General features: G+C 40.1%; 1 pseudogene; it reads left to right on the forward strand.

Annotated features, from left to right (window-relative positions):
• Positions 1 to 17787, forward strand: part of LOC118675146 — a 29856-nt pseudogene extending 12069 nt beyond the window's left edge.
• The last annotated feature ends 8167 nt before the right edge of the window (positions 17788 to 25954 follow it).

The following is a 25954-nucleotide window of genomic DNA, read 5'->3' on the forward strand; positions in this document are numbered from 1 at the left end:
TTTTATATGCCTTTTTGGAAAATGTATACATTTCTGGTACAAAAAAACTGACATTATCTGTTAGAGCAAAAGGTATAAGTATGTTAGCTCTGATAGTACTTTTACAGTATTTTTCCACAAGTGTTTGACCAATTTACACTCCCATCAACAGTATATAGATTTCTAGTCCAAATTGGTTGTTTTGTTTTGTTTTGCTTTGTTTGGGGGTGGGGGTGTTGTTTTTTTTAATATATATATATTGATTGATTGATTTCAGAGAGGAAGGGAGCGGGAGAGAGAGGAACATTAGTGATGAGAGAGAATCACTGATGGGCTTTCTGATACAGGCCCCACACTGAGCCCTGACCAGGAATCAAACTGTGGTTCATAGGTCGATGCTCAACCACTGAGCCACGCCAGCCAGACTAGTCCAAATTGTTTTTAATGATTCAGGTTAAGCTTAGTTATTCCTTTTGGAATTATCTCCTGATCACACCAATCCTTTAGTTTCCCTTCACCTGTGCTGCTAAATTACACTCCCATTTTTGCATACCTCTTTATATAACTGACTTGAGGCCCAGTGCATGAAAATTCATGCACTGGAGGGAAAGTCCCTCAGCCTGACCTGCCCCCTCTCACAGTCCGGGAGTTCTCAGGGGCGGGAGGTGACCTGGCAATCAGGGGAAGGCTACACCCCATCACACCTCTGCTGCTGCCACTGCTGGCAGCACAAGCCTCGGCCAGACCTGGCTACCTGAGCCTCTGGCCAGCCCTGGTTAACTGTGCCTCAGGCTGGCCCTGGACAGCTGGGGGTCTGAGGGGACTGGGCGCCACCATCTTGTGGCTGTGGGCGCTGCCATCTTTGAGGGTGAGGCAATCAATTAGCATATTCCCTCTTTATTAGCTATGGGCACCACCATCTTTGAGGGTGGGGCAGTCAATTAGCATATCCCCCCTTATTGGCTATGGGCGCCGCCATCTTTGCAATGGTGTTAGGGTCAATTAGCATATTCCCTCTTTATTAGATAGGATTTGTGTTTGTTTTTCTGTCTTCACCTCTATTATACAAGTTCCTTAAAGGCAGAAAGTATATCTTATTTACATTAGCTCTCCTAATAGGGCCTCACACAGAATGAGCTCTCAGAGAATATCTGCTAAATAAATGAATGTAATACATTATTTAATCTTACTTGTTTTTTATATAAGAAAATTAAAACCTAGGAAAGTTAAGTGCCCTAGGATAGGTCACCCAATACATCAGTAGCACAGTGGCTTAGCTGGAGGTAGAGTCTGGGTCTCATGTCTCCTAATCCACTGCTCTTTCCACTACATTATCCTGCTTCCCTAAAAATTTTATTCTCACAATAAGCTTATAACAAAGTTTGGCTACACTTCTCTCTCTCAAAGGAGAAGGCAAAAGAGGCAGTAAAAATCTCCTGACAACTGATGATAAGGTTATGGAACTTGTCTATATGCTGTGACATCTGGAAAAAAAATCTCTTAAATCCATAGATCCATATATTCCAAAATGTTGGCAATGGTCTGAATTTATAAACCCATAAAATGCTCTGAATTATTGGATGGTGCAGTATCTGATTTTAAAGGATTATATAGAGACAGGAAGAGATGAGACAACTGCCAGATATACCCTGACAGTTTGTAGTTATGACCTGATAGAGAAATCTGCCCAATAATATCCTAGTATTGAGATTTATGTTGAAATTTCATAAAGCATCAAAGCATATACACTGAGAAAGGGAAACAATAAAGCCATACATAGCAGAATGAACACAGAGGATAAGCACAATTTGAAAGGAAAGGGTACTTATATCATCTGGCTTCTCTTTTGGGATAATCTAAGTTCCTTTTGTAAATTATTTAAATTATTTAGACCAAAAATAAATAAATACTTTAGACCAAAACAATTTTAATCAACAAATCCTTTTCAGTGCTGCCTATGTGCAGACTTAGGTGGATATGAAGAAATACAGCAGTTTTTATCACAACATTTTCCTGATCTCAAATCTTCAATGGATCTTCATTAGCATGAACAGAAAAGCTCCCACTGTTCAATTGGACACACAAGGTATTGACTTCAGCAGATTCCCAATCATTTAAATACCCTATTATCTCTCCAAAAGTAAAACCTTAATACTGGTTTACATACTCCTTGACATCCTATTTCACTACCTTTGGTCCTGCTCTTTCTTCACACCAAGTCTCTTACACTTGTCAGGTATTGACCCCATCATTTCACTGAAACTACTTTTCTCAAGATCCTTGATATCTTCCACATTGCTAAATCTTATAATCAATTCTCGCTCCTAAATTTACATGCCTTAATAGTAGCATTTGGAACAGTAGATCACTCTGTTCACCTTCAAACCTTTGTCTTTATTTAGTTTGATCATAGCATATTGATTTGGTTTTCCTCTAGCTTCACTGGCTGGCTGTTCCTTCTCAAGAATCTTTTGTAGGATTCTCTTCATCTCATGGATTTCTAAATATCTTCTTCCCCAGGTTAAGTCCTTGAACCTTTTCCCTTTTCAAATCACACTCATTCCTGTGGTAATATCCTCAGTCATATGGCTTTAAATACCATTTGTGTACATTGATGGCTCCCAAATTTATAACAGAGCTCAGACCTTTCCTCAAACTGGACTCATTTATCCAGCTGAATAGTCAACATCTCTATCTCTACTTTGATATTGAATAAGTATCTCAAACTAAACATGTCCAAAACCAGGCTCAGGTTCTTTCCTCTTCAACGTGTTCTTTCCATAATCTTTTCCATCTTATTAATATCAATTTCATGCTATCAGATGTTCAAATCAAAAAGTTTGAAGACATCCTCAACGCCTCATTATTTCACATCCCAAATCCAATCTATCAGCAAATCTATTAGTTATGGTTCTAAATATTCCTAGAATATATTTGTGCTCATTACCTCTATTGGGAGTACCTTGGTTAAAATGACCATAATCTCATCAGGATTATTTCGATGACCTCTTAACTGTTTTCTCTGCTTCTGTATTTCCTCCCATAAAGTCTGTTCTCTACATAGAGGCCAATTGGTACACTTTAAATTGTACCAATCCAGTGATCATGAACTTCTAATATTTTTCCCATTTCACCCATTATAAGTCCTTATATTGGCCCAGGAGACCTAATGTGATCTTGATCCCATTACCACTGTTAACTCATTTCCGATCGCCCCAAATTGCCCTCCGCTGCAGGCCTGGTTGCCCCTAACTGTCCTCCCCTGTAAGCCTGTTCCCTCCCAACTGCCCTCCCCTGCCAGTCTGGTGGCCCCCAACTGCCCTCCCCTGCCATCCTGGTCGCCCCTAACTGCTGTCCCCTGCAGGCCTGGTCCCCCCAACTTCCCTCCATCCCCTGCAGGCCTGGTCGCCCCCAACTGTCTTCCCCTGCTGGCCTGGTCGCCCCTAACTGCCCTCCCCTGCCAGCCATATTGTGGCGGCCATCTTGTAACCACATGGGGCAGCCATCTTGTGCAAGGGTGTGATGGTCGATTTGCACATCACTTCTTTATTATATAGAATTAATATATTACATATGTGTCCTTATCCCCTCATGCCCCCCCCCCCGACCCACCAACTCATGCCCTCACCCCCCTATTGTCTGTGTCCATTGGTTGGACTTATATGTATGCATACAAGTCCTTTGGTTGATCTCCCCCACTTACCCCCAACCTCCCCTAACTTCCCTCTGAGGATTCACAGTCTGATCAATGCTTCTCTGTCTCTGGATCTGTTTTTGTTCATCGGTTTACATTGTTCATTATATTCCACAAATGAGTGAGATCATGTCATATTTATCTTTCTCTGACTGGCTTATTTCACTTAGCATAATGCTCTCTAGTTCCAGCCATGCTGTTGCAAATGGTAAGAATTCCTTTTTTTTTTTTTTTTAATAAAGCGTAGTATTCCATTGTGTAGATGTACCACAGCTTTTTAATCCATTCAGCTGCTGATGGACACTTAGGCTGTTTCCAAATTGTGCTGCTATGAACATCGGGGTGCATATATCCTTTCTGATTGGTGTTTCTGGTTTCTTGGGATATATTCCTAGAAGTGGGATCACTTGGTCAAATGGGAGTTCCATTTTTAGTTTTTGAGGAAAGTCCATACTGTTCTCCACAGTGACTGCACCAGTGTGCATTCCCAACAGCAGTGCACGAGGGTTCCTTTTTCTCCACATCCTCTCCAGCACTTGTCACTTGTTGATTTGTTGATGACAGCCATTCTGACAGGTGTGAGATGGTACCGCATTGTCATTTTGATTTGCATCTCTCGGATGATTAGTGACTTTGAGCATGTTTTCATATGTCACTTAGCCTTCCTTATGTCCTCTTTCGAAAAGTATCTATTTAGTTCCTTTGCCCATTTTTTGATTGGGTTGTTTATCTTCCCTTTGTTAAGTTGTATGAGTTCCCTATAAATGTTGGAGATTAAACCCTTATCAGAGATAACATTGGCAAATATGTTCTCTCATGCAGTGGACTTTCTTGTTGTTTTGTTGATGGTTTCTTTTGCTGTGCAGAAGCTTTTTATTTTGATATAATCCAAATTGTTTATTTTCTACTTAGTTTCCATTGCCTTAGGAGTTGTACTTGTAAAGATATTGCTATGACATGTGTCTGATATTTTGCTACCTATGGATTCTTCTAATATTTTTATGATTGCTTATCTTATGTTTAAGTTCTTTATCCATTTTGAGTTTTTTTTTTGTATGGTGTGAGTTGGTGGTCTAGTTTCTTTTTTTTTGCATGTTTCTGTCCAATTTTCCCAACACCAGTTATTGAAGAGACTGTTTTGACTCCATTGTAAGCTCTTGCCTCCTTTATCAAACATGAATTGAGCATAATAGCTTGGGTCAATTTCTGGGTTCTTTGTTCTGTTCCATTGGTCTATATGTCTGTTCTTGTGCCAGTACCAGGCAGTTTTGCGAACAGTGGCTTAGTAATATAGCTTGACCAACTGGCAAGCCACCAGAATAAAAACTAGAAACAAAAAAAATACCAGACATAAAGCCGGTAGCATAAATTGAGTTGTGGACAGGCAGTCATGCTACTGCCTTCCTACTGACACCCTATTATCAGAATGGGAAAAATACATACATTTGGAAAAGGAGAAGAGTAGTAGTTTGGAAAACAAATTCAGTAAAGTAGCAAGATACAAAATAAATATGTAGAAATCAGTTGCATTTATATACCAATTAGAGGCCCAGTGCATGAAGGCATGCATGGGTGGCGTCCAGCCGTCCAGGGGGAGGGGCCACGGAAGGTTGGCCTCCAGCCCTCCCCCCATTAGGGCCCAATCAGAGCTAGGCCGGAGGGGGGAGGGACTGCGGGAGGTTGGCTGGCCGGCCCCGCCCCCATTGGGCTGGTTGGCTGGCTGCAGTGCACGTCATAGCAACTGGTCATTCTGGTCATTCAGGTCGCTTGGCTTTTAGATAGATAGATAGATAGATAGATAGATAGATAGATAGATAGATAGATAATGAACTATCAGGAAGTGAAACTAAGAAAACAATCCCATTTACAGCTGCTTAAAAAAATAAAAAACCTAGAAATACATTTAACCAAGAATGTACTCAGAAAATTATAAGGAAATGAAGTAAGAAATTGAAGAAGATACAAATAAGTGTCAACACATACCATGTTTATGGACAGGAAAAATTTACATTATTAAAATGTCCATACTACCCCCAAGCAATCTATAAATTCAACACAACTCCTATCAAGATACCAATGACATATTTCACAGACTAGATTTCAAAAATTTATATGGAACCACAGAAGACCCCAAGTAGCCCCAGAAATTTTGAGAAAGAAGAATAAAGTGGGAGGAATCATGCTATCTGGTATCAAACTATACTATAAGTCCACAGTAATCAAAATAGTATGGTACTATCATAAAAAGACATATAGATCAATGGAACGGAATAGAGAGCCCAAATAAACCTATGACTCTATAGTCAATATTTAACAAAAGAGACAAAAACATACAATAAACTAAGGATAGTCTTTTTAATAAAAGGTGTTGAGAAACTTGGACAGATATGGGCAAAAAAATGAAACTAGACCCCCTTCTTATTCCAAGAGTAAATTTATTACAAGAATAAACTCAAAACACATCAAATATTTAAATGTTACACTCAAAACCATAAAAAAGCTAAAAGGAAACACAAGCAGTAAAATCTCGGACATTTCTCACAGCAATGTTTTTTTCTGATCTAATGCCTCGAGCAAGGGGAAAAAAACAAAACTACACATAAAACTAAAAAGTTTTGCAAAGCAAGGGAAACCATCAACAAAATAAAAAGACAACCCATTAAATAGGAGAACATTTTCACCGATGATACATCTGATAGGCTTAATATCCAAAATGTATACGGAATTTATAAAACTTAACACCAAAAAAAATAAAAAATAAATAAATAAAATAAATTTAAAAAATAAACAATCGCCGTAACCGGTTTGGCTCAGTGGACAGAGCGTCAGCCTGCGGACTGAAGGGTCCCGGGTTCGATTCCAGTCAAGGGCATGTACCTTGGTTGCGGGCACATCCCCAGTGGGGGGTGCGCAGGAGGAGGCTGATCAATGTTTCTCTCTCATTGATGTTTCTAACTCTTTATCCCTCTCCCTTCCTCTCTGTAAAAAATCAATAAAATATATTTTAAAAAAAATAAACAATTAAGAAATGGACAAAGGACCTGAATAGACACTTCTCCAAAAGAGGACATACAAATGGCCAATAGACATCCTATCTAATAATAGACAAACATAGTAATTAACTGTAACTTCGCTACCCTTCCCACTGGCTAATCAGGGCAATATGAAAATTAACAGCCAACCAAGATGGCGGCTGGCAGCCAGGCAGCTGAAGTGAATAGGAGGCTTGCTTGCTCCAGGAATAGAGGAACCCAACGTTCCCCGCCTGCCGCTGCTGGCCTCTGAGCTGCAGTCTAAGAAACAATGTTGCAATTATAGAAGCTAAACAAGCTCCAGAAACCTGCTTTCAGCCAGCCGCAGCCTCAGAGCTGGAGCAGGGCCTCAGAGCTGGAGCCGGCTCTCAGCTCCAGTGATAGATATAGAAGGTAAATAAATCCCAGAATGAAAAATCTAAATTAAAAAAAAAAAAAAACACAAAAAAAAAAACAAAAAAAAAGGAGAGGCTGGAGCTTCAGTCACCCGCCAGCCTGAAAACGGCCCTCAGCCCCTCACCCAGATTGGCCAGGCACCCCAGTGGGGACCCCCACCCTGAAGGGGGTGTGACCAGCTGCAAACAGCCATCATCCCCTCATCCAGGCTGGCCAGGCACCCAAGCGGGACCCCCACCCTGATCCGGATCACCCTTCAGGGCAAACCAGCCGGCCCCCACCCATGCACCAGGCCTCTATCTTATATAGTAAAAGGGTAATATGCAAACTGACCCTAACAGCAGAAGGACTGGGAATGACTGGTCACTATGACACACACTGACCACCGGGGGCAGACGCTCAATGCAGGAGCTGCCCTCTGGTGGTAAGGGCGCTCTCAAATGGGAGGAGCTCTGCTCAGCCACAAGCCAGGCTGATGGCTGTCAGTACAGCGGTGGTGGTGGGTGCCTCTACTGCCTCCTCAGCAGCGCTAAGGATGTCTGACTGCAGTTTAGGCCTGCTCTCCACTAGCAAGTGGACATCCCCCGAGGACTGCCGGACTGCCAGAGGGATGTCTGATTGCCAGCTTAGGCCCAATCCCCTGGGGAGCAGGCCTAAGCCAGCAGGTGGTCATCCCCTGAGGGGTCCCAGACTGCGAGAGGGCACAGGCCTGGCTGAGGGACTCCCCCCTACCCCCTGAGTACATAAAATTTTGTGCACTGGGCCTCTAGTCCTATCTAATAATAAACGAACATGGTAATTAACCATAACTTCGCTACCCTTCCCACTGGCTAATCAGCAAGATATGCAAAATGACTGCCAACCAAGATGGCGGCCAGCAGCCAGGCAGCTGAAGCGAACAGGAGGCTTGCTTGCTCCAGTGAAGGAGGAAGCCAAGGTTCTCTGCCTGCCGCTGCTGCCCTCTGAGCTGCATTCTAAGAAACAATGTTGCAATTATAGAAGCTAAACAAACCCCAGAAACCTGCTTTCATCCAGCCAAGCCTGAGAACTGGAGCTGTAACAGTGTTTCAATTACAGAAGCCAAACAAATCCAGATCCCTGCTTTCAGCAGCCGAGGTCTCATGCTGGAGCGGGCTCTCAGATCCAGTGACAGCTATAGAAGGTAAATAAATCCCAGAATAAAAAAAGAAAAGAAAAAAAGGAGAGGTTGGGAGCTTCAGTCACCCGCCAGCCTGAAAACGGCCCTCAGCCCCTCAACCAGATTGGCCAGGCGCCCCAGTGGGGACCCCCACCCTGAAGGGGGTATAACCAGCTGCAAACAGCCATCACCCCCTCACCCAGGCTGGCCAGGCACCAAAGCAGGACCCCCACCCTGATCTGGGACACCCTTCAGGGCAAACCAGCCGGCCCCAACCCATGCACCAGGCCTCTATCCTATATAGTAAAAGGGTAATATGCCTCATAGCACCAGGATCAGCAGAGCAGCGAGGCCTCCTGGCACCGGGATCAGTGGAGCCCCGAGACCTCCCGCCACTGGGATCAGCAGAGCTGCGAGGCCTCCCGGCACCGGGATCAGCGGAGCCACGAGACCTCCTGGCCTGGGATCAGCGGAGCCTCCCAGCACTGGGATCAGTGGAGCAGCGAGGCCTCTGGAGCAGCGTGACAGGGGGCAGCACCCAAACCCCCTGAACACCCTGCAGCTCTGTGTGTGACGGGGGCAGGGCCACAAACTCCCTGTCTGCCCTGCTCTGTTCGTGACAGGGGAAGGCACCCTAACACCCTGATCGGCCCTGCTCTGTGCCTGATAGGTGGGAGCTCCCCAAACCCCTGATCGGCCCTGCTCTGTGTGTGACAGGGTGTGGCACCCCAACCTCCCCATGGGCCCTGCTCTGTGTGTGACGGGGTGGAGCCGCAACCTCCCCATCCTCCCTGCCCTGAATGTGACAGAGGGGAGTGCCCCAACCCCCTGATCGGCCCTACTCTGTGGGTGACAGGGGGTGGCGCCCCAACCCCCTTATCCGCCCTGCTCTGTGTGTGACAAGGGGCCGTGCCCCAATTCCCCTATCGGCCCTACTCTGTGCGTGACAGGGGGCAGTGCCCCAAACCCTTGATCAGCCGGCTCTGTATGTGACAGGGGTGGCGCCGCAACCTCCCCATCGAGCCTGCCTTGAGTGTGACAGGGGGCGGCGCCCCAACCCCCCAACTGGCCCTACTCTGAGCGTGACTGGGGGTGGCATCGCAACCTCCTGATCTGCCCTGCTCTGTGCATGACTGGGGCGGCGCCCCAACTCCCCAATCGGCCCTGCTCTGAGCCGGACCAGGGGCTGCGGGGCAGGCACCTAGGGATTGGGCCTGCCCTCTGCCACCAGGGAGCGGGCCTAAGCCAGCAGGTTGTTATCTCCTGAGGGGTCCCAGACTGTGAGAGGGCACAAGTGGGGCTGAGGGATACCCCCCGGCCAGTGCACAAATTTTTGAGCACCGGGCCTCTAGTCCTATCTAATAATAGACAAACATGGTAATTAACTGTACCTCTGACACGCTTCCCATTGGCTAATCAGGGCAATATGCAAATTAACTGCCAGCCAAGATGGCGGCCAGCAGCCAGGCAGCTGAAGCGAACAGGAGGCTTGCTTGCTCCAGTGAAGGAGGAAGCCAAGGTTCCCTGCCTGCCACTGCCGGCCTCTGAGCTGCACTCTAAGCAGCTATGTTGCAATTATAGAATCTAAACAAACCACATGCTTTCAGCCACACAGCTGAGCTGGAGTTGCAACAGTGTTTCAATTATAGAATCCAAACAATCCCAGATCCCTGCTTTCAGCAGCCGAGGTCTCAGAGCTGGAGCCGAGCCTCAGAGCTAAAGCCGGCTCTCAGTTCCAGTGACAGCCATAGAAGGTAAATAAATCCCAGAATAAAAAAATAGAAAAAAAGGAGAGGTTGGGAGCTTCAGTCACCCGCCAGCCTGAAAACGGCCCTCAGCCCCTTACCCAGATTGGCCAGGCACCCCAGTGGTGACCCCCACCCTGAAGGGGGTGTGACCAGCTGCAAACAGCCATCATCCCCTCATCCAGGCTGGCCAGGCACCCAAGCGGGACCCCTACCCTGATCTGGGACACCCTTCAGGTTAAACCAGCCGGCCCCCACCAGTGCACCAGGCCTCTATCCTATATAGTAAAAGGGTAATATTCCTCCCAGCACCGGGATCAGTGGAGCCGCGAGGCCTCCCGGCACTGGGATCACCGGAGCCGAGAGGCCTCCTGGCACCCGGGTCAGCGGAGCCTCCCAGCACCGGGATCAGCGGAGCAGCGAGGCCTCCCAGCACCAGGATCAGCAGAGCAGCGAGGCCTCACTGCCCCTGTGTCAAGCGGAGCAGCAAGGCCTCCTAGCACCGGGATCAGCTGAGCAGCGAGGCCTCACTGCCTGGTGTCAAGCGGAGCCATGAGGCCTTCCAGCACTGGGATCAGCGGAGCCGCAAGGCCTCCTGGCCCGTAGAGCAGCATGACAGGGGGCAGTGCCCAAACCCCCTGATCGCCCTGCAACTCTGTGTGTGACAGGGGGTGGGGCAACAACCTCCCTATCTGCCCTGCTTTGTTCGTGACAGGGGGGTGCTCCCCAACCCCCTGATCGGCCCTGCGGGACACCACCCCCCTGCCAGTGCTCAAATTTTTGTGTACCGAGCCTCTAGTCCTATATAATAAAAGCCTAATTTGTTAAGTGTCTAGTCATCCAGTTGTCCATTCAACCAATCAAAGCTTAATATGCTAATGAAATGCTAAGGCTGCTCATGTGCTCACTATGATGTGTAATGACCACCAGGGGGCAGACGCTCAATGCAGGAGCTGCCCTCTGGTGGTCAGTGCACTCCCACAGGGGGAACGCTGCTCAGCCAGAAGCCAGGCTCACAGCTGGCGAGCACAGCGGTGGTGGCAGGAGCTGCAGCGCTAAAGATGTCTGACTGATGATTTAGGCCTGCTACCCGTGACAGGGGAGCCATCAGTTGGACATCCCCTGAGGACTCCCAGACTGCAAGAGGATGCAGGCTAGGCTGAGGGACCCTCCCTAAGTGCACAAATTTCATGCACTGGGCCTCTAGTATAAAATAATGCTGAACTTCACTAATCATCAGAGAAATGCAAATTAAAACCATAATGAGATATCACCTCAAACCTGTCCAAATGGCTATCAACAATAAGTCAACAAACAACAAGTGCTGGTAAGGATGTGGAGAAAAAGGAACCCTTGCGTACTGTTAGTAGGAATGCAGACTGGTACACCCACAGTAGAAAACAATATGGAGTTACCACAAAAAATTAAAAATGGAACTGTCTTATAACCCAGCAATTCCACTTCTAGGAATACATCAAAAAAAAAACAAAAAAAAACACTAATTTGAAAGAATATATGCACCCCTGTGTTCACTGCAGCATTATTTACAATAGCAAGATTTGGATGCAGCTCAAGTGTCCATATGTAGACGAGTGGACAAAAAGGCATGGTACCTTTACACAATGGACTACTACTCAGCCATAAAAAAAGAAGGAAATCTTACTTTTCCTGACAGCATGGATGGATCTGGAAAGTATTGTGGTAAGTGAAATAAACCAATCAGAGAAAGACAAGTGGAATCTAATGAACAAAATAAAGTTATAAAGTGGAGACAGACTAATGGATACAGAGAACAGACTAACAGCTGTCAGAGGGGATGGTGTTAGGGACTGAGTGAGAAGGGTTAAGGGATTAAGCAAAGTAAAAAAAGAAAAGACTCACGGACACAGAAAACAGTATGGTGATTGCCAGAGGGTAGGGAGGGAAAGTAGAAGAAGGTAAAAGGGGGATAAGTGGTGATGGAAGGAGCCTTGACTTGGGGTGATAAACCATCAATATAATATACAGATGATGTATTGTAGAACTGTATACCTGAAACCTATATAATTTTTTTAAACAATGTCACCCAAATAAATTCAATAGAAAAGTGATAGCAAACATTAATTCTATGAGTGGCCCTATTCTATATACTTGACATATATTAAATCCTCACAACAATCTAATAAGGGAGTTATCGTATTATTTTATTTTAGAAATGAGAAACACAGAGAATTTATGGATTGCCAAAGGCCATAGAGCTAGCAAGTGGTAGAGCTTGGATCCAAATCCAAGAAGCCTGATTCTTGCTCCAGGAAGTTCTATTTACTCATTTATAAAACAGACATTACTCCGGACTTCCTAAATGCCAGACACTAGGGTAGATACTGTAGATACAAAGATGAATAAGGGAGCCTCTGCCTTCACAGTAGCAGAATAGAAGGGCAGATGAATAAAACAACATGGTAAATGCTAAAACAGAGGAATTGGTTTAGAGGTTCCTGAAATTTGAGGAAATCAAGGAAGTTTTCACCAGTCTGGCTGGTGTTGCTCAGTGGTTGAGCATCAACCCACGAACCAAGAGGTCACTGGTTCAATTCCCTGCCAGGGCATATGCCTAGGTTGCAGGCTCAATCCCCAGTAGGAAGCATGCAGGAGGTGGCCTCATTGATGTTTCTATCTCTCTACTCCTCTCTTTTAAAATAAATAAAAACAAAAATTATTTTAAAAAGAAAGAAAAAAGTTTTCATCAATAGCATTTGAATTGAGCTTTGAAACAGAATAAAGGCAACTTGAAAAAGATGTAAAGGCATTTCAGGCAGCAGGTTCAATATGAACAAAGATATGGAAGTACATATATGCATGAAATACACCATGAAAACATTTCCGTTTAGCATAATTGCAGAACTGAGACGATGAGGAAAAGTAGCATAAGAAAGGCCAGCCACTATCTCTCCAGCAACATCAGTAGGGCTATTGCCATTCAAATAAACACCCTGTTGAGCCTAATCTTCCCAAAGTCTCAGAAAAGCACACATAAAGATATAGTCATTTATTTAAACCCCCAACACACTATACTTTTAGCAAAACAACAGAATGAAGCTTTACTCCTTAGATAACTCACTTCAATGTAGCTTTTGTTAAGATTCAGGTGTTATTCTTATAATAGAACACTGTTGCCAAGGTGATAGAAACTTAAACAATGAAATAAATATAACTGCAATAAACACATTCTGAGAAGACAGCACCAACTGCAAGTTCCCTCTGCAGAAGAAACTCAGGGCAGTTGAGACAGCTGAACAGTCTCTTTAAGGTAAGCAGGAGCTATCTCACCACAGCTGAGAGGGTGTATGATCTTCAGATCTTTCTACCTCAGCAAGTCGATTTACTTAGTGCTTCTTGGCAGTTTTGCATGCAGTTCTTGCTACTGTACCTCCTATCCTGCTTACGAAAATGTCCTTTTTTATGTAGCAGAAGCTTAAAACAGCTGACATTGTAAAGATGGAAAAGCAGTCTGCTTCGGCAAAGGATCATACAGTATCACATTCTACTACATGGTCTCCTTCCATGAATTTACTCCTAGGATTTGCCTATTGCCCAAAGGAGATCTCCAAAGAAGGCTTAGGATGGATGTGTTTCATAATGAGAGAGAAGATTAAAACCTTTACATTCACCTCTTGCATATAACTTCGTTTTTGTAGAGAATTTTTCACACTCCCTTTTTTCTGAGGGGAAGATGTAATAATCTTTGTGTATAATCCAGTGCATATTGCGGGACATAGTAACAGCAGCACTGCTTTGCATTTTCTACATTGATTTAGAGTTTGTCAAGTTCTTTTGCATACACTGCCTTATGCAATCTTTATATCAACCTGTGATGTAGATATTATTTTATTACAACCACCATTTTATGAATGATAAAATAAGAGTCATGGAGCACAAATGCAGATGATCTAAAAACTACTATTTGGCTTCAGATAACATTAAATGATTGCTTCAATGTCATATACATTTAAAAAATTATCTGTAACTATGGTTAATATTAAAATCTAGTATAACATCATAAAAAAATAAGTGCTTTGTAATCATATACTCTAGCCCCTTTTTCAGGTCTGATTCTAACTCTAATCGGGTAACCTAGGACAAGTGGCAAGCCTCTGAACTTGTTCCCTTATATAACAAATAAAAGATGTATTTTAGGACTTTGTGCAAGAATTAAATTATATAGCATGTTATAAAGTGTCCTTAGGAGAATCCTTGAGGTGCGACTCAATAAATTACACTAATTTTGCTTTATTTTGGTGGTTGTTGGTATTGCTATTGTTATTACATAGAGACTAGAGACCCGGTGCATGAAATTCATGCACAGAAGGGGGGTCCTTAACCCGGCCTGCACCCTCTCACAAACCGGGACCACTGGCTCCTAACTGCCCACATGCCTGCCTACCTGATCACCCCTAATCACTCTGCCTGCCTGCCTGATGCCCCTAACTGCTCCCCTGCCTGCCTGATCACCCCTAACCCCTCTTCCTGCCTGCCTGATGCCCTTAACTGCTCCCCTGCCTACCTGATCAACCCTAACCTCTCTGCCTGCCTGCCTGATCGCCCCTAACCACCTCTGCCTGCTAGCCTGATCACCTCCAACTGCTCTCCCCTGCCAGCCTGGTCGCCCCTAACTGCCCTCCCCTGCTGGCCTGGTTGCCCCTAACCATCTCTGCCTCAGCCCCCGCCACCATGACTTTGTCTGGAAGGATGTCCAGATGGATTTCTGGAAGACGTCTGGTCTAATGAGCATATTACCCTTCTATTAGTATAGATTACCAGATAGTAAAGTTTAATCAGACTAGGGCAAAAAAAGGGGGGGGGGAGAGATATTTGAGTGAAAACAATTGTGAATCAAGTTAATGTCTTCACACTTTATTTTTCACTTTTAGAATGTTATTTTGTGCAGACAATTATAATAGCCTTGGATTAGCATGAATCCATATTGCTAAATAATTTGGGGGTCTATATGGGCATTCTCAAACTTTATCACCACAAAATGAAATAAGCTATCAATAAATGTGAGGAAGAGATCAACTAAAGGACTTGTATGCATGCATATAAGCATAACCAGTGGACATAAGACATTGGGGGATAGGGGAGGCTAGGGGACTGTCTAGGGCGGGGGGATAAAATGGACACATATGTAATACCCTTTGTAATACTTTAAGCAATAAAAAAAATAAATAAATAAATAAATGTGAGGAAGTCAAAATTTAAAAATGAAAACTTATCACATGAGCCCAAAGCACTTCTTTCTCATAATGTTTCCAACTGTAATGGAACCTAAATGTCCATCACTGTACTTATTCTTTCTACTTAGATGCTTTTAGGATGTGTTAGTACATTTCTGCCATAGATGCAATTTAAATGATAAACAAGATCAACACAAATTATCTTTCCTTGTTTACTTTATCATATAAATTACTAGAATTTTTCAAGAAAGAAAAATAGAAAGGAGCAATTGGAGTATGATTTGCCTTATAATGTGGTCTCCCACGATGATATTAACCATATTAGCAAGTAATATATGAATATGTCGTAGAGGAAAAAGAAGCTTTAAACTTTAAGTAACATTTTTATAATGGAAAATATCAAACATAGACAAAACATAGAGACTACATTAATGAACAGCCTGTGCCTGTCACCCAGTTTCAGCAATGACCATTCAGTGGCCAATCTTGTTTCCTGTACAAACCTGCACATCTTCCTCTCCACACTCCTTGAATCCTCTTAAATCATATCTCAGTCATCATATAATTTAATTCATTAACATTTTAACTCTAAAATATAATGGCTTTTCTAAAATTTGCAACCATACCATTATTATGCTCCCAAAATGAACAATACATTCTCAAAATTATTGAATATCCAGTAGCTCACATTTTCCCAAGTGACTCATAATTTCACTTTTTAGCAGTTTAAAATTGGTTGTATGTCCAAAGTTTTATATGTTTTTCAATCTTTCTCTCTTCCTTTACTATTTGTTGAAGACAACGTCACTTTTCTTCTTTTTTTTTGTCTGATTTTTTTTTATTGCTTAAAATATTACAAGTAGTACATTTGTCTCCTTTCCCCCCCCCCACCCTCACTTGACCTTCCCCCAGCCTCCCCTACCCCCCAGTGTCTTGTGTCCATTGGTTATGCTTATATGCATGCATACAAGTCGTTTGGTTGATCTCTTCCTCCCCCCGCCAACCCTCCCCAGCCTTCCCACTGCAGTTTGACAGTCTGTTTAATGCTGCTCTGCCTCTGTATCTATTTTTGTTCATCAGTTTATAATGGTCTTTATTATCTATAAATGAGTGAGATCATGTGGTATTTTTATTTCACTGACTGGCATATTTCACTTAGCATAATGCTCTCTAGTTCCATCCATGCTGTTGCAAATGGTAAGAATTCCTTCTTTTTTACAGCAGCATAGTATTCCGTTATGTATATGTACCACAGTTTTCTAATCCATTCATCCGTTGATGGGTACTTAGGTTGTTTCCAAATCTGAGAAGTATTCTTGGACGGATTGCCCAGAGGAAGAGCCGAAGGAACTCCTTTGTCACACCTTATGTGATATTTTAGAAAGTGCTTGTTGTGACAACTCTGGATCATACTGCTTCATTTCATGGTTAAGAGGAAAGACAGCCGAGGAAAACGCTAGTATTTCTGGGAGTCCTGCAGAGTCTAGTTGCCAAGTGGAACATTCTTCTTCTGCCTTAGCTGTCAAAGAGCTTGGCTTTGAGCGATTTCATTCATTAATTCAGAAAAGATCATTCGGAAGTTTATCCAAATTAAAAGATGCTGTCTTGGACCAGTATTCAATGTGGAGAAGCAAATTTGGAGTATCGCTTTTTCTGTATTCTGTGTTACTGACAAAGGGCATTGAAAACATAAAAAAATGAAATTGAAGATTCAACTGAACCTTTGATAGATCCTGTGTATGGACATGGCAGTCAAAGCTTAATTAACCTCTTATTGACGGGACATGCTGTTTCTAATGTATGGGATGGTGATAGAGAATGCTCAGGAATGAAACTTCTTGGTATACATGAACAAGCAGCTGTAGGGTTCTTAACCTTAATGGAAGCTTTAAGATACTGTAAGGTTGGTTCTTACTTGAAATCTCCAAAATTCCCTATTTGGATTGTTGGCAGTGAAACTCACCTCACCATATTTTTTGCCAAGGATATGGCTTTGGTTGCCCCGAGACTCCTTCAGAACAAGCCAGGCGAGTTTTTCAAACCTATGACCCAGAAGATAATGGATTCATACCTGATTCACTTCTAGAAGATGTGATGAAAACGTTGGACCTTGTTTCAGATCCTGAATATATAAATCTCATGAAGAATAAATTAGATCCAGAAGGATTAGGAATCATACTATTGGGTCCATTTCTTCAAGAATTTTTTTTCCTGATCAGGGCTCCAGTGGTCCAGAGTCTTTTACTATCTACCACTACAATGGACTAAAGCAGTAAAATTATAATGAAAAGGTCATGTATGTGGAAGGGACCGCAGTTATTATGGGTTTTGAAGATCCCATGCTACAAACAGATGACACTCCTATTTAAACGCTGTCTTCAAACCAAATGGCCATACACTGAATTACTCTGGACCACAGATCCTCTCCTTCACTAAACTGATTTGCATAAGCATTTAAAAGGAAGATTGTAATAGCAGATGTTGAAAGAGGGTTGTAAGACTGGCAATTGGCTATACACTGGTATCACTGACTAATTGTAAATAACATAAGAACACATTTTCAGTGTTTAAGATATGTTTAAATTATTTATGTTAAAATTTACCCTATCTTAACTCTGTGTGTGAAGTTTAATAGCAAAATTAAGCTTTAATCAAAGTTCACCACTTTTGCAGTTGGATAATTGGTCATTTATCAAATTACAAATATTTAATACTATAGCATTTGTATATTGAGTATCAAAGTTACTATTTATAAACTTCTATTGTGGGGTTTTATTTCATTCAGGTATATTATATTGTTTAAATGATTCTGGCTTGCAATATATCAGCCTCCATATTTATATGCAGAGTTAATTTTTATTTCTTTCTAAAAATCTGTTTCCCATTAGAAATACTAATAAATAACAAATTATCAACTTGGATCTTTTGACAATTGGCTTAGCTCTGGCATGTTTATAAAAAGTAGAAACTATAAAGGAACATTACCATTTATTCACAGATATATAATGTATTTTTTAAAAAGATAGTAAAGAGAATCTGTTTAATAGTCTTAACACTGTTAACTCTTACTGTATTGCCAAATACACTCTTCTAAACTTGTCCCAACAGCCCTGTAAGCCAGGTTTTTTGTAAATTTATAAATATGATAAATGCATGAAAACATCTATTATTAGTATATTGCATTATTTATTATGATCCTAGTGGATGGCCTAAATAAACACTTCTTTAAAAAAAAATGAAATCATGAAATTACTCAGTTTATCAAAAGGAAGCATAAAAAGAGGCAATACTGAGGACAGATTAAACCCAGTAAGCATAATTAAAAATCAAATAACAAAAGAGTAAATTTTAACCCAAGTACATCAATATTAAATTCAAATATCATTAAATTAAATTAAAAAAAACAAGATTCTGCCCACCAGAATCCCTTTTCTGTACATTCTCACCAATAATTCTTACTACTTGCCTTTTTGATAATAGCCATTCTAAAAAGTGTGAGGTGATATCTCATTGTGGTTTTGATTTGCATTTCCCTGATGATTAGTAATGCTGAGAAAAATTCTTAATATAGTCTTGATACAAGGTGATCTTACCATAAATTCCTAACTGGACAGATTATGATAGGCAGTCATGCCCCAGGAATATACTCTTTAGTAAAAGTTTTACCTTTACCTTACACAAGCCCTGCCCAGTTTTTCTGTGAATCTACATTAACACACCTCTAAAATGTCTCTTTTCAGAAACAAAATCACCCTTAAGAGATACATAATCCTGTTAACTATCCTGAAATCCAATCCCTGCTTTGCTCTCTCATATAATCTTCCTTATCCTTCTTCTCTAATTCCAAATGCATAAAAGAAGCTGAAAACTGCCATTCTGAAAAGCATTTTTCTCTTTCTGTTAAGATACTGCTTCCAGGTATATTCTTTGTTTGTCTCAATAAAATTTTGTAAAAATTATCTACATTTTGTACATTCTTATGTCAACACTAGGGAAGGAAACAGACAAGGAACCCTAGAGAATTACAAATAAGATGAACCAAGGAGACCCATACCAAGACACATTTATTTAAATGTCAAAATTTAAAGACAAAGTGAGAATCTTAAAAGCATCAAGAGAAAAACAATTTGTTGGGTACAAGGGAACCCTCATATGACTATCATATTATGTTTAAGCAAAAATTTTGCAGGCCAGAAGGGAGTAGCATCATATATTCAACATGCTAAAATAAAATAAAAAGTTCTAAACACAAATACTGTATCAGGCAAAATTATTCAGAACTGAAGGAGAGATAAAGACTCCTCCAGACAAGCAGAAGCTAAAGGAGTTCATTACCACTAAAGTAGCCTCACAAGAAACATTAAAGGGACTTCTTTAAGCTAAAAAGAAAGGGTGCTAATTAGTAACAAGAAAACATATCAAAGTATAAATCTCACTAAGTAAATACATAGTAAAGATAGTGGACTAATAATATATAAAGTTAACTAGAGGCCCGGTGCACAAAATCTGTGCACTCTTTGGGGTTCCCTCAGCCCAGCTTGTGCCCTCTCGCAGTCCAGGAGCCCTCGAGGGATGTCCAACAGATGGCTTAGGCCTACTTCCCGCAGGGAGCGGGTCTAAACCAGTAGTAGGAAATCCTTAGAGGTGCTGCAGAGGCGGAAGAGCCTCCCGCCACCACTACTGGGCTCACCAGCTATGAGCCTGGCTTCTGACTGAGCAGCACTCCCCCTGTGGGAGAACAATGACCACCAAGGGGCAGCTCCTGTATTGAGCATCTGCCCCCTGGTGGTCAGTGTGTATCATAGTGACCGGTCATTTCGCTGTTGGCTCTATTTGCATATTAGCCTTTTATTATATAGGATATAAAGGTTAAAAGACAAAATTAGTAAAAAGAACAATAACTATAACAATTAGTTAAGAAATACACAACATAAAAATATGTAAAATGTGTCATCAAAAACAAAACGTGTAGGAAGAGTAAAAATGTAGAGCTTTAGAATGTGTTCAAATTTAAGATGTTATCAAGAGACTAATATAAATAAAGGTTGTTATATGTAAGCATTATGGTTACCACACAGGTAACCACATAGTATTTAATGGGGGGGGGGGGAAGATAATAGAATTGAATAAAATAAAGCAAAACTCAAGCTTAAAAGTGAGATTCAATTGTTCAAACTTTTTCCAAGTCTAACAGAGTTTGGAGACAAACAGCACTGGGCGTGAAGCCCAATTCCATAAAGTTATGTCACTTCTTTGAGCCTCAGTTGCTACATCTCTTAAAGAGGAATAGTAGTACTTATAGTGTTTGTGAGAATTTATAGTATCTATAAAGCACCTAGTATAATGCTTGGCACATGGTAAACACTTAATAAATTTCCAGATATCATTATAATCAATAATGCATGTATTGCAACTGAAAAGATTCTCTATTCTGAATTTTTTTAAAAACCGACCAAGGAAATCTATTTCATGTTAAATAGATCTCAATCTACTAAACAATGAATTTCATTTGCATCTTTCACTTTTGTTATAGGATTTCTAAAATGATACTCTCCCACAAATGTATAATTCTTTAAGTAAAATAAATTTAACAATGATAATAAAAACCCAAAGTTTAGAAGCAAGTTAACACATACTTTTCTAAAGTCAGATGTCTATAGAAGTCAATAATATTTGCCTTTTCATTCATTTGTGTCTTAATTTTCTTCTTGGAAAAAAAAAATGAGCTCTTTGAGAGTAGGAACTCTATTATATATACCCTTTCATGCCTAGAAAATATACAGCACATCAGAAGCATTTCAGGGATGTTCATTGAATTAATAAATTGAAACTTTAAATGACTTACAAAAATGGTCTGTATAATTAATCATGTGACCACAACTTATAATACAAAACCAGTGAGCAAAAAACAGCTAAAATTTATTGAGTGCTTGTTATGTATTAGTCACTATGCTAATGTTTCACTCATTCAAAACTCACAACAACCTTACAAAATAAATATTATTATCTTCATTTTATAGATGTGAAAATGCAGTTACCAGGTTTGGTATTTAATTGTCCCAATTATTGGGTCAATTCTTTAATTTGCCCAAGGATATACAAATGAGTCAAAATTTGAAATCAGGATGCTTAACTCAAAAGCATGTAGGAGTAACCACAATATTATAGCTGCCTTGAAAACTCATTTTTTATACAGCAGGAAGCATCCCATACTTGGAATAATATGCCCTGAGTTCTTGACCCTACCATAAACATTCTTTGTGAACTTAGGCAAGCCTCTCTACACTTCAGTTCCATTAATTGTATATAGAAGTAAAGATACTTATTTCACAACTATCAAAACAAGAAACTATATCTGAAAAACAAATAATATAATGTATGCAAAAGCACTTTACAAACTATATATTCAGATATTACTAAGGAAGCTTTCTATTCCCCTTAACATATGCAGGTTTGTCCTGAAAATAGATGTAGGGAAAGAAGTACAAATATTATAAATAAATAACAGCATCGAATATAATTTTGTAGCCTTAGTAGGAAAAAAATTACCATCCAGGAAAAATTAAAAATTAACTTTTAAATCTGTGTAAGCCTTCAAAGAGTTTTGTAGTGTTTCTCCACTCAACATTAACAGAAAACAACTCCATTCCAACTTGGTGATACCAAGGTGCATAAGCAAAAATAACAATGCCTAAAATGTGTATGCCACAAAAGCTCTTTTAAATTCATCAGTTCATTTCTGTAACTGTGCAAGATAGCAATGAGATTAAATAAAAGGAGAGGAGTGAAAAAGAAGAAAAAAAGAATAAAGACATGGAAGACCAAAAGATGTGGGATTTTGTTCTGCTCTGCCTTTTATATTCTACATGGCCTTGAGCAAGTTAATTAAGCTTTCTGAACATCATTTTCCTTATCTGTTAAATGGGAATTAACTTAGTAATTAGTGTATTGTGAAGATGCAATGACATATTTATGATGAACACATTGTAGATAAAGCCCATTTTAGGAATTCAATAAATTATAGTGGTTATCATCATTAGTTTATACAACTGAGTAAATTGAAAACCTAAGTAGTTATAACTTGTTCAAAGTCACATAATTAGTATATAGGAAAAATAGGAGTAGAATTTATACCCTCTAAATCTTCATCCAACATTTTGTTATTTCATCAAAAAGTATGTAACTTTACATTCTTTATCAGAGAGAACTATAAAATATTCATTCCCACCGAAGAAATGGTTTAATTTTAGCTCCTATGGGATAATCTTAATTCACATAGGCTGTTATTTACTGAAAGGTATCCACACAAGTTGATTTTATATTGGAATGTTCATCTCAGAAAAAAACAAGTAGTTGACGTAGAAATAATTGTCAAGTCAATCTCTGACTTATTATTGCAGAAATAAATTGAACTCTGCTCTAGCTTTTTGACATGTAATTCTGATACTAATAGATTTACATCCATTTCTCTTCCCACTACCTGCTAACAGGAAGCATTTTGTAATGGTGTGTCAGAAATCTACCAGTAACTGCCTAATATTTCCCTTAAAGAAAGCTATTGTCTGTAATCCCATCAGCAATTGTCAACAGTTTAATGAAATGAGGGACATAGCACTGAAATGGCTCTGCTATGAAAACGGGATGTTCTTAACTAAAATTCCACTCCTGTGCTGATTAGAAAAAAGCACAATTATTAGTCCTCATATTATAGGAACCCCCATATCTGAACCTCAATCCTGCCACAATAACAACCAAGATATTATTTCCCTAACTCCCTTAGAAGGGGAGGAGGAAGGTAAAGTTTAATTTGTTAAACAGAGCTGAGGTGGGTGTTTTTCAGGTATGGAAAGTTAGGACTTTAGGAAATTATAATTGTGTCAAAATTCATGGCTATATTGAGATGCTTAGTGCTGTTATATCATCCATCCTTTTTTTTTTTTTTTAATCAAGTAATGCTGGGCTAAGTTCCCTCATTTGCATTGGAACACTGTGATCAAAGCAATGGAGATACAAATATTAAATAAGATATTGCTTTTGCTCTCAAGTAGCTTTCATTCTAATGGGACAGATATCCAATGATCTTTACGACATAGTGTGCTGAGCAGATAGACACATAGCTGAAAGTCAATAGAAAATGATCAGGTAAATAAGGATGGAACCTTCAATACAGAAGGAACTAGATGAGCAAAGGCAATGGCAGAACTGAAAGCCTGGCATAGCCAAAACAATAAAGCTGCTACAGTATGACTAACACCTCGTGGAGTAAGGACAACTGAAGATAGAAAGGTACAGAGAAGCCAGCTCATAAAGGACCTGGCATGTTATCTGGAGGGACTTGGGCTTTATCGTGAGGGCTGGTTAGAAGCTGGTAAGTGGTGTGATCAAAAAAGTTTTCACCTCATATGATGAAAAGAAGTTCAAATGCCATTGTTTTGGCTAATCCACATGACCATTGTTTCACAACCCAAAGATGTAAAGTATAATATTGTGTTTCTATATTAACATTCATTGGAAAGAAATCAGCTTTTTTTTTATTTGAATGTTCTTAATAACAGTGTTCTCTGAGCTATGGCATCTTGGTGAATCTATGAGCTTCAGAAATCACAATGATAGACAGGGAAGGAAAGAGTACAGAAAAACAAGTAAATAAATTTAAAAAATATTATCTTCAGGCTGATGAGGCAGAAGGAGAAACCTCAATACTTCATAATAGCCTAACTATCTACCTACATCTGCAGACTACTATTTTCAAAAAAAAAGAACTAAATCACAATTAAATGGCACAATTATACTCTTTGAGATATAGTGAGGTATCAATGTAAGATCTGATTAATCACAATTTTATAATAAAATATATTAAGCAGTAACCAAACACAATGTCAAGTCACACACACAAAAAATGCAACACATGTAGTTAATATCATGATCTTCTTTATTCAATACTGATTTTGTTTATGACATTGATAATGAGCTTTTGACATTTGAGTGACAGCTACACCAAGGTAAGAAATTAGAACACCTGGGTCTTAGTTTTTCTTAAGCAACAGACACTACTGAAACTAGAATTAAAAATTATTGACAACTAAAATTCTTTTAAATGTCTCAGAGATTTTCAGTTTCAGGCCTGAGGTGTAGAGGATGGAAGTTCCTATGAACTAGGAAGTCCATAATCTAATGATTTTTCACTCTGTTTTCACCAAAGGGACAGGACATGCTCATGTAGACCATTCCTACCTAGAAGAGTATGGAGCTGGGACTCCACTGAATTAACTGCACTGGAAAAGGGACCACATTGTTGACATCTTCCATGCGCCATTTGACATAATCATTAAAAAAAAATTTAACTTAAATTTTAATTATTTCAGAAAATATTGGTATGTTCACGCCATGAGTCCACATTTAGCTCAAACAAAAGACCTATATATTGAAAACTACCTGACATTAGTAAAAGAAATTGAAGACATAACTAAATGGAAATATATTCCATGCTCATAGATTAGAAAAATTAATATTGTTAATATGTCTATACTATTCAAAACATTATACAGGTTCACTGCAATTTCTATCAAAATTCGAATAGCATTTTTTACAGAAAGAATATATAGTCCTAAAATTTGTATAGAACTAAAAAAGACCTGTGCCAGCTGGTTTGGCTCAGTAGATAGAGTGTCAGCCTGTGGACTGAAGAATCCCGGGTTCAACTTCAGTCAAGGTCACATGCCCGGGTTGCAGGCTCGGTAGAGGACATGCAGAAAGTAGCCAATCAATGATTCTCTCTCGTCAATAATGTTTCTATTTCTGTCTCCCTCTCCCTTCCTCTCTGAGATCAATAAAGGTGTAATAAATAATAAATAAATAAGACCCCGAATAGCCAAAACAACCTTGAGGAAGAAGAACAAAACTGGAGGCATCACATGCACTGATTTTAAACTATAATACAAAGCTACAGTAATCGAAACAGTGTGGTATTAGTATAAAAACAGACAAATGGGTCATGGAGCAGAACAGAAAGCCCAGAAATAAGCCCACTCATATATAAGCAATCAATTTATTATGAAGGGGCCAAGAGTATACAATGTGGAAAGGACTGTCATGTGCAAAAGAATGAATCTGGACCACTATCTTATACCATAAACAAAAATTACTCAAAGTGGAAATTAACTCAAAATGGATTAAAAACATATGAAACTATAACACTCCTAGAATAAAACATGGGCAGTAAATTCCCTGACATTGGTCTTGGTGATGATTTTTAAAATCTGACACCAAAAGCAATGCCTTGATTTTTCACTTCATTCCTAAAGGACATTTTCATTGAATATAGAATTCTGGGTTGACAGTTCTTTTCTACCAGCACTTGAATGCTGAAGCAATTCCTTCTGTTTTCCATGACTTCTGATGATAAATCTTGTATCATACAAAATTTTTTCCCTATACTAGTTAAATAATGCTTTTTTTTCTGGTTCCTTTGAAGATGTTTTTCTTTTTCTTTAGTTTTTAGAGTTTGAATATTATGTGATTTGACACAGTTTTACTTGGATTTATTTATCCTGTTTGAGGCTCAATCAATCTATAGGTTTATTCTTTTCCACATTAGGGATTTTTCAGCTTGGGAAAGAAGTACGGTTACCCCAAAAGACTCAAGTCTTAATGCAAAAAAGTCAGTATGAGGGTGTCACTATAGCAATAGGTAAACACATTCATTTTATCAATATACTAGAGGCCTGTTGCATGAAGAGATTAGTGCAATAGGCCTT

The sequence above is a fragment of the Myotis myotis genome, unplaced genomic scaffold, assembly GCF_014108235.1.
Source record: "Myotis myotis isolate mMyoMyo1 unplaced genomic scaffold, mMyoMyo1.p scaffold_m19_p_2, whole genome shotgun sequence".
In the NCBI taxonomy this organism is placed as follows: Eukaryota; Metazoa; Chordata; class Mammalia; order Chiroptera; family Vespertilionidae; genus Myotis; species Myotis myotis.